Here is a 13477-nt window from a genome sequence, read left to right as displayed (position 1 = left end):
TATCGTGTACATGAATGCTTATACTGTAGCACCTGAGTAGTGCACAGGGGTATCCCAGTTAGAGCTGAGCGATAGTACAACTATCACTATCACGATTTATAGTAACTTTTATATCAGGATAACGGTAGTATCACGATAGTTATTAGCAGTTATTAAAGACACTCAACTTCACGTATACAGCACATGAATACTCCAATTATGTACACACCACTTATCTGCTTTTCTAACACTCCACTAATAAATGTTATGTGTCAGTATTACAATTGTTATCTTTGTTGTCCACGTTCAAGCTACCAGTCTTATACAGTTTTCTGAAGTTCAACACTATCATGTTTGCTTTTGTTATCCATATTTTTGACTAAGCACAGATATGAATAAGTAATCATGATAGCACGATAGTATACTATCAAGATCACGATTGTTAATAGCTATCACGATAATCGATTGATTGCCACTATCGCTCAGCTCTAATCCCAATGCTGGTACCTGGGCCAGTAGGTGTGACCACACATACAGCAACCCAAATTATTTTTGGTTTTGCCTGCATGTTTTAGTGTAGTCTGTTTATGTGTGTTAGTATGTGACAATGTGAGTAGTGAAGGGTAAATGATGTGGCTGTGAAATTTTTATGTGTACTATGGTACAGTAGTTGTTACTGGCAAGGTAACTACCATATAGTGTTGCATATAATACCATCAATTTCACCAAATTATCAGTGTGGGTGTTGCTATAGTAACTGTTGAATACTCATTCAAATAAGTATGTACATCTTTATTTAGTAGTGCAGTCCCCTGCGTACGATGACTACTCCAGGTAAACAAACAAGGTGTGTTAAATCATGGTGTTTGGATGCCTTTACTTCTATGTATACAGTTGTCCAAGTAAAGTGACAAGAGGTTGTCTCGGTCAAGAATCCCAAAGAGTTTGTTCAGTTGGTGAGCCATTGACTGGATATGTGACCAAGTCTGACAAAACCAGGCTTATAGCCCAAAAAATGCATAATACTTAATTTTCTTTATAAGTTATAACAATTCTGTAAAGTTCCCACACAAGTGGTCGAAATGTTAATTTGTTATCATGTTCGGCGAGAAAGTTATTATTATACATATGTCAGACTTTTGAAAAGTGATCAAAATTTGACAGGCTATAAGCCTGGTTTTGTCAGACCTGATCACATTATATTGTACATTAGATGTGATCATTAATACCTACCATTGAAAGTGATTTGTTACTATTCAATGTGATCAAAAATTTCTTTGATGTTCTTGCTAAAATAAAGTTTCATTGAAAGTAGCTAGCAGGCTTAACACTTGTTATACTGATTCCTTAAAATGTGTTAAATCATACGTCAAACATTTACAGGGCACCTTAGATTTCTAGTAATATGGTATTCTGAACTTTTGTGTCACATCATGTGAGGTTGAGGCTGCATGTTGATGTACGCATGTGGTACTGACCTTATGTAGCACTGACAACTTTCAGTTGCGTATTATATTATTATTGTAATGCCTGCCAATCTTGGGTCGTATAGAAAGTTTGCCTTATGCACACTGTAGCTTCAGTCACACTCTAATGATGGTAGTTGAAGTGTGACTTACCTGTATGTACCCCAATAGTACGTGGTATTTTACTGTTGGAGTATTGGCTTACATACGTTAAGGGGATTGTAATGGTAGCTTTTTGGTAGTGTCACAGTGTGTTTGGGTAATTGTGTGCGTATGTGCTATCTTACTATATGCCAGTTGCATGTGTGCCATAGAGAAGGCTACTAACAGGATTGTGAAAGTGTGGCTTGGAGAAAAGTCTCCTGCATGTGTACATGAGTTACTTACGTACTTTGTAACGATTGTGTGCCATTTTCATGTGTATTTTTTTTGAGTGTGTCCCCTGCATGCATTGTTTGAAACATAAGATATTAGTTAGACGTCTTGAAATTGGTATCCGTACATTAAGAATTGGATTTGTACAATACACTTGTGAACAAGAAGTCTGCTAGCATGGAGTGTACCATCATAAAGAAGTCTGGCTTACCAGTTGTTAGCCTGAGTTTGTAATGAAAGTGGCTAACAAGTTATAAGCCTTATTTCACCACATAGCTGTATTTTGAGACACCAATTGCAATGTATCAAAATTCATAATAATCATGCATGGTAAGTACATACTGGAAATGTTTTTAGCAACTGTCATGGCAACAGTTGCTAAGCAATTGCTGGCAGGGATTACCAAATTTATGAATTTTGCTTTTTTTTCCCCTTACAGTTAATTGTGGTCATGTCACAAACTGAAGACTTGCAAGGAAAGATCGATGCAATTATTAGGTAAGCTGATACAAATAATTGCGTATGTAGACTTTAGCTTATTGTCATTGTATATTGTATAGGAGGAGAATAGCATACTCAGTTTCAAGTACCATCCGAGTTCTAAGAAATTTGAAAAATGTTTCATTATACAATACTGTTACTGTCATTGTACTGTATGACTGTAGTACTTTTTCATGCACTGTATGTTAAAATAGTTGTAAGGAATCTGAAACTCAATAAAGTTGTATAGTGTTGTACACGTAAGCTAAGCAAGATTCTCAACACTGCTGTTAACCATATAATTACCTAGCCTACTATACATCATTTATAATATTTAACTTGGTGTTAATCATATTGCATGTTATTGGATCTACGGATGTCGTGATTCGCATTAATTTTGGTCACAAGCCAAATGGTTTGTTTCTAAAAGTAAAAGGTCTACATGTATGCATACAGGTCTACGTACAATATAAGGTCTACATTAACACTTCAGTCTCAACTTCAATTCCTTCATTATACACACGGAAGCAGCTAAAAAACTCACATGGATTCTAAAATGTTAAACTGCAGCTGCTTGGCTCTACAATGGGCTTAAAACTAGTTATCCATAATCTATTGTAATAGTACACACAGTGAAGTCTGTCTGATCAGGTCACCATCTGCTGAAATTGTGCCATCCATGAGCCAAATGCATAATCCTCTGTGAAAAATAATCTACATCATCTAGCCTAATACAGCCACCAGCTTATAAGGTGACTCAGGTGAGCATCTGAAATTTTGATCATGACTAGTGTATACATGGTATATACCTGCAATGAATTTGAATATTACTACAATACAGTTAACAAAATTAAAAAATTCCTCAATATAATACATAGTGCTAACTTAACTTTTGGTTCTAACTTCTGCCTTGCAGTTTCCTTAAGGCCACTTCATGTCAAACTTTAGTTTCTGGTCACCCGCCTGTATGGAAAACCTGGAATCCCAGTTTATGAGGACTATTTACAGGTACTTAAATGCATGTGAAAACCAAGGACACAAATTTTTTTAACACTGCAAAATATTGAGATACTCTGATAGGACGGTCACTCTACCCTTAACTCTAATATTAGGTATAATTATGCTGCACTACTAAAATGTTACGTTTCTGACTATACACCCTGCAGTTTTGTCCTATTATTAATGTTTCCGTTACCAGTAACCAAAGTAATTTCAATATGTAGCATTAACTATAACATCAGATAGCTTCAATTTCCTAACAATTCAGATATATGTAGTCCTCTAATGATTAATCTAGTAACTTTTCTAAATTTCAACTTCCTTATCACTGAACACAGGTACACTGATTTGAAAGCTGGTAACATTCGATGAGCTCAAATTTCAACTTTTCCATGACTAAATAACTGTATAGTCCTACACTGACAAGTGGCAATCCTTAGTTTAAACATTAACTTCCCACATGATAACTGAAAAATACTATAGCCTGGAGCACTCAATGATTCAAACTTTGACGGTTACTTTTCTCTAGGTTCACTGAAAAGGAGGCTAGAAACAGATAGTGGGCTAAGACTTCACATTTGAATGGAGACTTTCTGGTGTGTACGTAATAGTTTAATGCCATTTTGGACCATTTGAAGACTTAGATACTTTCCTAGCATATACGTAGCTAATGAGACATTACACTTGGAAAGTAAAAACATGTTATAGCTATATACAATACGTACATCAGCAGACCTTTAATTCCTATAATATAGTGCTTAGCTATACATTGTTGTTCTCAGTTCTTTTAAAGCAGTATAACTAGCCATCAACAATTTTCCTAGTGCATTTTGCAGAAGCATAAGTATGTGACTATAAGAATGTTGGTTAATAAAATCAAGATAAATTGAGCAAATAATAATACTATACAGTGTGTTATCACAGTATATTATATTACTGGTGTATATGTAAGATTCTATAGTCCTGATCATCCGCCCGTCCGCATCTTTTTTGTTGGCTAGGGAGTGACCAGAAACTAAGGTATGACTTGGAGTGGCCTAATTATGATTCCTATCTAATTTTTGAATTTATTATGTTTGATTATTGTGTGATAATTATCTATACTGTATGTTGTCAATACTTGCTCAACTTTTTTTATTAAACAGCTGCAGTGTTCATGTGGTACATTAAAATTAACACGCATACTAGCACATGTACAAAACACACATTGCATTGCATGGTAAGTTGTATTACTAAGTTTATCATACTGTGTACAAGAGACATAATGGATGGTAGCTAGCTAGCGATTGTTCTATTGGAATATAATTGACTGTTTCACTGATAACAAAGTAATCCGGCCGATATTACCCCATTAGTTAGATAATCTATATTCTGTATCACTGCAGTGGATAAATATTGTACATGTCAAGTTATAAGTGCACAATTTGTATTTGAAATTTCACATTATAATCCATTAACACGAAACCAATAGGCTTCATTCAGTCTATTATGATTTAAAATTTACCCATTATGATTTATGGGATTGCCAGCAAAATCAGCCCACTATATACCTTCAATTATCATGTACACATGCTGTACACGTACAATAATACAGCTGAACATCAAAAAAAGAAGAAAAATTGACCGGATTTGCGAAAAGGGGTCTTCCACATACATCCAATTTGTGAACTTCGGCTATTCATAACTTCAGATTGGAAAAAGTCATTGCCTTGAAATTTGAAGAGTAGTGAGTACCAACTTCAGTTAATAGATGTAGAAAATTGCAAGTTTGTACCTTCCTTGAACACTGAGTTATGGGCTTCCAAGTTCATAGAAATGGATGTGTGTGGAAGACCCCTCTTCGCAAATCCGGTCACATATGCATTACACAATTTTACATAAATATTGTTGTTTGAAAATTCAACCCATGGCCAGAGCCCAATACCAGAACAATCATTATGATAATTATAAATTCTTATACTGGGATTGGTTCTTCTATATATGAATTTAACTGCAAACTTTTTTATTTGTGGGAAGATACTGTGAAATTCTGCTTATTCTATCTGAAATACTGCATTACAGTGTTTATTGTGTATGCCTCCCGCTAAGGCAGAAATACTGCCATGCAAATTAAGTACATAGTAATATGAGTTACGATTGGGTAGGTGTCACATTATAATAAATACAAGTGTATGAGCTGATGAAAGACTGAAGACTACACACATACTGGCACATGCATTTTCTGCTGTAGTGACACGATAAAAATAAGTATGAATATAAAATATTGAGCCACCAACTGTACAATAATGTACCTATCAATGTTATTCCCTACCTACCCCAGGTAAGGGAATTGCAAAGGCAATTTACTCACCGAGACCCTGGGGACAACTTCGAGTTCTAAATCTCTATTACTTCGTATTATTTATCTCGGGAATCATTAACAATATGGTGATTAGTGTTGCAAATGCCCCTACCCTGGGGATGAGTTAATCCTTGCAAATTCCTACCCGTTGCCCAATCTGGGGTAGGTGCATGGGGTGTGACATTGATTCGTGTATAATATAATAGTAAAAAAGTACTACAGTCATACAGTACAATGACAGTAACAGTATTGTATAATGATATATTTTTCAATTTTCTTTAGAACTCGGATGGTACTTGAAACTGAGTATGCTATTCTCCTCCTATACAATATACAATGACAATAAGCTAAAGTCTACATACGCAATTATTTGCATCAGCTTACCTAATAATTGCATCGATCTTTCCTTGCAAGTCTTCAGTTTGTGACATGACCACAATTAACTGTAAGGGCAAAAAAAAGCAAACTTCATAAATTTGGTAATCCCTGCCAGCAATTGCTTAGCAACTGTTGCCATGACAGTTGCTAAAAACATTTCCAGTATGTACTTACCATGCATGATTATTATGAATTTTTGATACATTGCAATTGGTGTCTCAAAATACAGCTATGTGGTGAAATAAGGCTTATAACTTGTTAGCCACTTTCATTACAAACTCAGGCTAACAACTGGTAAGCCAGACTTCTTTATGATGGTACACTCCATGCTAGCAGACTTCTTGTTCACTAGTGTATTGTACAAATTCATTTGGACCGACTAATTCTTAATGTACAGATACCAATTTCAAGACGTCTAACTAATAATCTTATGTTTCAGACAATGCATGCAGGGGACACACTCAAAAAAATACACATGAAAATGGCACACAATCGTTACAAAGTACGTAAGTAACTCATGTACACATGCAGGAGACTTTTCTCCAAGCCACACTTTCACAATCCTGTTAGTAGCCTTCTCTATGGCACACATACAACTGGCATATAGTAAGATACCACGTACTATTGGGGTACATACAGGTAAGTCACACTTCCACTACATCATTAGAGTGTGACTGAAGCTACAGTGTGCATAAGGCAAACTCTCTATACGACCCAAGATTGGCAGGCATTACAATAATAATAAACAATTAAGAAAGTTGTCAGTGCTACATAAGGTCAGTACCACATGCGTACATCAACTTGCTGCCTCAACCTCACATGATGTGACACAAAAGTTCAGAATACCATATTACTAGAAATCTAAGGTGCCCTGTAAATGTTTGACGTATGATTTAACACATTTTAAGGAATCAGTATAACAAGTGTTAAGCCTGCTAGCTACTTTCAATGAAACTTTATTTTAGCAAGAACATGCATCAAAGAAATTTTTGATCACATTGAATAGTAACAAATCACTTTCAATGGTAGGTATTAATGATCACATCTAATGTACAATATAATGTGATCAGGTCTGACAAAACCAGGCTTATAGCCTGTCAAATTTTGATCACTTTTCAAAAGTCTGACATATGTATAATAATAACTTTCTCGCCGAACATGATAACAAATTAACATTTCGACCACTTGTGTGGGAACTTTACAGAATTGTTATAACTTATAAAGAAAATTAAGTATTATGCATTTTTTGGGCTATAAGCCTGGTTTTGTCAGACTTGGTCACATATCCAGTCAATGGCTCACCAACTGAACAAACTCTTTGGGATTCTTGACCGAGACAACCTCTTGTCACTTTACTTGGACAACTGTATACATAGAAGTAAAGGCATCCAAACACCATGATTTAACACACCTTGTTTGTTTACCTGGAGTAGTCATCGTACGCAGGGGACTGCACTACTAAATAAAGATGTACATACTTATTTGAATGAGTATTCAACAGTTACTATAGCAACACCCACACTGATAATTTGGTGAAATTGATGGTATTATATGCAACACTATATGGTAGTTACCTTGCCAGTAACAACTACTGTGCCGTAGTACACATAAAAACTTCACAGCCACATCATTTACCCTTCACTACTCACATTGTCACATCTAACACACATAAACAGACTACACTAAAACATGCAGGCAAAACCAAAAATAATTTGGGTTGCTGTATGTGTGGTCACACCTACTGGCCCAGGTACCAGCACTGGGATACCCCTGTGCACTAATCAGGTGCTACAGTATAAGCATTCATGTACACGATAGGGCCCCCACAGGAGTGCTGTACAAGCAAATGTGTGGGTGCACAAAGTTTAATACGAGACATGCAAAGTTTCTTTCTCAAGAAAACAACAACAGTGACAACAACCAAGCATCACTGAGAATTGAAGTTATAGCAATTACCAGGTTGGTGAGCACACACAGACACACGCACAAATCCTTTGCCTACTGTGCTAGCACAGTCATACCTATCCAGTTGTCCAGCACTGGTACACTTGTACACTACTCAGGCACTACGATTCAGTGCAGACAAATCCTCCTGGGGCAGGACAAGTCAGTAACCCACAGGAGATACATACACACGCACACATACATACACGTGTACACACACACGCACACATACACACTTGTACACACGCACGTGTACACACACACGTATACACACACACGCGCGCGTGCACGCACACACAAAAAGCCTTCAGCAGTCATGCCTATCCAGTTAACCAGCACTGGGACTACTCAGGCACTATGAATCAGTGTAGACAAATCCTCCTGGGGCAGGACAAGTAAGTAACCCACAAGAGATACATGCACACACGCGCACACACACACACACACACACACACACACACACACACACACACACACACTTGTACACACACACACACACACACACACTTGTACACACACACACACACACACACACACACACACACACACACACTTGTACACACACACACACACACACACACTTGTACACACACACACACACACACACACACACACACACTTGTACACACACACACACACTTGTACACACACACACACACTTGTACACACACACACACACACACACACACACACACACACACACACACACACACACGTATACACACATGTGTACACACACACATGTGCATGCACATGCACACATACACACACATGTACACACACACACATGTACACATACACACATGTACACACATACATGTTCACACACACACACACACACGTACACACACACACACACACACATACATACACGTGTACACACACACGCACACATACACACTTGTACACACGCACGTGTACACACACACGTATACACACACACGCACGCGCGCACGCACACACAAAAAGCCTTCAGCAGTCATGCCTATCCAGTTAACCAGCACTGGGACTACTCAGGCACTATGAATCAGTGCAGACAAATCCTCCTGGGGCAGGACAAGTAAGTAACCCACAAGAGATACATGCACACACACACACACACACACACACACACAAACACACACAAACACACACACTTGTACACACACACACACACACACACACACACACACACACACACACACACTTGTACACACACACACACACACACACTTGTACACACACACACACACTTGTACACACACACTTGTACACACACACTTGTACACACACACTTGTACACACACACACACACACACACACGTATACACACATGTGTACACACACACATGTGCATGCACATGCACACATACACACACATGTATACACACACACATGTACACATACACACATGTACACACATACATGTTCACACACACACACACACACACACGTACACACACACACACACGTACACACACACACACACACACACACACACACACACACACACACACACACACACGTACACACACACACACACGTACACACACACACACACACACACACGTACACACACACACACACACACGCACTTGTACACATGCATGTGTACACACACACGTGTACACACACACACACACACACACGTACACACACACACGTACACACACACACACGCACACACACACACGTGACACACACACGTGACACACACACACACACACACACACACACACACACACACACACACACACACACACACACACACACACACACACACACACACACACACACAGTACAAATATATACATGTATACTTGACATAAACAATGGGAGTTTAGAGGGACTAAGTTGCCAATACTTTTTTTGCCTATTAGCTACAATATGTTCAATAATGATTATACGAAATTAGTCAAACTTTATTTGCTAAACTTGTGTGCATGTAAGTTCTGGGTAATTCTTGGTGGGTTGGAAGAGCTTATTCACGCTTAAAGCAAGTAAGGTTCCTTTGTCTCTGCCCACCGGAATACTGGGGATGCACTGCTCAGATGCCAGCATCAACGGTAGGACTGGTAATAAGTAGGACGCTATGTATAACATGTCACATAGGTGAAGACACGCATGGGTATTAACCCACTAAGTTAGCGACATAACATACAGTAACAGTTGGAATTTACTGCTGCAGTTAATGCCAGGTCCCACTAATACAGCTGGGTAGGTATGCACAATAATTTTTTTGTTCAAACAAGCAAGAAATTGGGTACAAGCACATAACGTTACATTATTTGCCAAAGTGCCTACACAAGGCGTTGGTGAACAATTGTGAAGATTCAGTGAAAAAGGGATGTCCAGCTGTTAAGTGATCATATGACAATATACGGCCACATAAACACACACTAAATAATTATATGCACTTTTACCTTTCACATGATCCATTGATCCATGATCCACCAGTCCATGATCCACCGGTCCATGATCTGCTAATACAGCACTTCTTTTCCTACAGATGTAGGTGTAACAAACACAGATTAGATTAGCAGCTTTGAAGTGTGCAGCCGGATGCACAATATGGATATAAAGTACACACTTCCGTTTGACCTCACCAATACAAAGTACAGCAATAAAATGTGTGTGTGTGTGTGTGTGTGTGTGTGTGTGTGTGTGTGTGTGTGTGTGTGTGTGTGTGTGTGTGTGTGTGTGTGTGTGTGTGCATTGCATGCATGCATGCGCGCGTGTGTGCGTTTGATACATATATCATTACATATGTACACATAATGGCCATGGAAGAGGTTACAAAAAATTAAGATTCTATAGCTATGTAGAAGACTGCAGTAACCTGCATTGCAAAACTGTTGAAAACATTTCTGTGCGGAAAACACACATACACACAGACTTTCAAGAGAGCACAACAAGATAGTACAACTGTTACTATAGTACAGCACACATGTAAGCCATCAATCTGTGCAAAAACAAGTCCATGCTTTCTGCTATGGAATACCAATTCTAGACACATAAGTAGTCATGGATACTAAACATATAAGGAAGCAAAGGGTACATATCACTTGCCACTAATGTTAAACACTATAAAAACCACCCCAAGTGTAATATATAAGGTATGGTCAAGCATACCTCACAAACATTTCTGCTTCTTTTGAGGTTCTGAGGCTGCAATTTTTCCATATGCTACTGTGTGATTGACTTGGGATCAGTCTAGTGTAAGCCTTTTTACAGATAACTCAAACATCCCTCTTTAAAGGTAGGGACGTAGTGGGGTTTCAACAAGCTTCTTTGTCCCAGCACTGGGAAATTTTAGTGATGCACCAATTAATTGGTAAATAATCAGAAATCAGTTTATCAGCCAAATTTCAGCAATATCAGTAACAGTAATTATTAGCAGATTACTTAGTTGATTAACTTTACTGCCACTATTTTCATCAAAAATAAAATAACAAAAATGTATGAAATTTTGGCAAACATCGGATCGGTATCGGCCATTGATTTCAATATCGGCTAATGGGATAAATCTCTTATTGGCACATCACTAGGAAATTTGACACTAGAGTTTGTTAAATCCCCTGCCCCACCCTACTCCAAGGTGGGGAGGTGGACACTGATAGGTGCATAACACGTGACAGGTACATTGCTCTCAACAATGAAAAAAGAAAGCCTACACTTCAAGTATCAACTAGCTATAAGCCATACCCTATTTATCTGCTAATGTGGAAGCCAACCTCAGTGGTAGCAGATATACCTGTGCCACTACTAGCTGCAGACTGATGAAGCAACTCTTAATTGTCTGTACCCAAAGTTCAGAAGTTACAACCATAGATTCATGTTCCAACACAACACAAGTGGGGAAATGGGAGTGCTTCTTAATTTTCATCAGTCTAGTAAATGATCTAGTCACCATAGACCAGCTCACTGAAAAGCATAAACTTGCATGGGTAGGATGGAGGCTAGGAGCTATACCCATGAAAGCTGGACCGTACGTACCAAGGTACGTACCCTTCATTCCCTTTATGGTGAGAATTCACCTTCACTCAGCTTCTGGTCTGGTTCAGCAACTGAACAATCACTGTCATGGTCACCCTGACTCACTTCTCCACAATCACTACCACGTACTGTTCACCCGGTCATCACGAAAACATTTGAACTGATCAGTATCCGCTAGAGAATCCTGATCTACAACAGTACAAGCGCCCAGATAGTATCCGTATATCCTCTACCAGACACTTCGACCATATAGTTCAAAATAAGGCCTTGTGCACTATTGAACTATATGGTCAAAATAAGTACGAGAATAGGTTGAGATAATAGAGTAAAGGGATAGGAAACGCAAGCGATTTCCGGTTTGATTTCCGTTACGCGTGACTTGAAAGGACAAGACAGTTTTGTGCTCAAGCATGGGAATTAGTGTTCTAAGCAGCGTAAATAGTAATCCAACAGACTACAGCAAGTATTTAGGCCTATGTGAGAGATTTTGGCGAGAGAATTCAGACCGTAGATTTTGTAACAAAGCGTATCGCATTAACCGTGATTGTTACATGCTGTCATACTTTCGCTCATAGTACCTTCATGCCTCGTCGATACCGCTTCTTTTATAGCCGGTTCCACTTTCAAATCTTGTGGTAAGCTAGGCGTGTCACCAACACAGTCTTTTACCGTTGCATTGTACTGCAAGGTGGTTTAAACTTTTGGTAAAAAATGGAAGATACTTAGTCGTTTCTTCAAGCAACAGTTCCTGTTTTGCTCCGATATTTCCTCTGGTTCCCTCTGTTAAATGGTAAGGAATAGGTTTATCACAGTTAAAAGGATAGAATATATTTACGAAGAAAGTTAAGTGGTTTAAAGTAATTTTTGGGCCGTTTTTTTCACTTTCAATCTCCTTTAATTTTGCGTATAGCTTCCTTGGGGGTTGGTTCCATCCTAGTTCCCTCGATTACTTACTTGAGTTCACTGTAGCGAAGTTTCACAGTCGTTGGTTATAAACAGGGGCGGATCCAGGGAGGGGCTTTGGGGGCTGAACCCCCCCTCCCTTTATATTTAGGCTTTACTTGATCAATATGCTGAGTATTAGGCCACTCCAAATAAATTCTCTGTTTCCCGTCCTGGACTCAACCATATTTGCATGCGGGCGGGCGGGCGATCCATTGGTGGGGTCTATTCTACGGAACGGAACGGAATGATGGACTAAACTGCGGAACGGAACGCTTTCTCCGATTGAAGCTTGCAGCTTACCATTGCTGTACAAGTTATCAGTGGCACTTCCAGCAGGTAATCAAACGTACCCCAAGAAAGATAAAACGAATTTAAGGATTGATTGTGGGTTCTTGTTGGTTATCATTAGTAACGAAGTACTAATTGTGGGAATAGCTGACTCAGTGTGTTCATCTTCGGATGTATCAAGTAGGGAACTTAATGCATGACTTGTTTTTACTAGTATGTGAGTTATTTTTACTTACTTGACTTTAGAATGTACAGTTTGAGGCCCAGCCTTCCTAATCGGCATAAATCAGTATGTGTATAGCTACAC

At 38.6% G+C, this 13477-nt stretch overlaps 1 long non-coding RNA gene across 2 annotated transcripts; it reads right to left on the bottom strand.

Annotated features, from left to right (window-relative positions):
• Nucleotides 1–5512: 5512 nt before the first annotated feature.
• On the bottom strand, nt 5513–12504 carry LOC136256194 (uncharacterized). 2 transcript variants are annotated; one of them, XR_010701362.1, is made up of 6 exons: nt 11950–12504; nt 10365–10444; nt 7430–7476; nt 7321–7382; nt 6025–6083; nt 5513–5962 (listed from the first exon to the last, which is right to left on the bottom strand). It is a non-coding gene; the product is annotated as an uncharacterized lncRNA (long non-coding RNA). The 2 variants fall into 2 exon arrangements; XR_010701361.1 differs by having other exon boundaries at nt 5514–5962; nt 11979–12491.
• Nucleotides 12505–13477: the final 973 nt, after the last annotated feature.

The sequence above is a fragment of the Dysidea avara genome, chromosome 5, assembly GCF_963678975.1.
Source record: "Dysidea avara chromosome 5, odDysAvar1.4, whole genome shotgun sequence".
Lineage (NCBI taxonomy): Eukaryota > Metazoa > Porifera > Demospongiae > Dictyoceratida > Dysideidae > Dysidea > Dysidea avara.
Note: the sequence above shows the minus strand (reverse complement) of the source record. Positions and strands in the feature narration are given on the sequence as shown.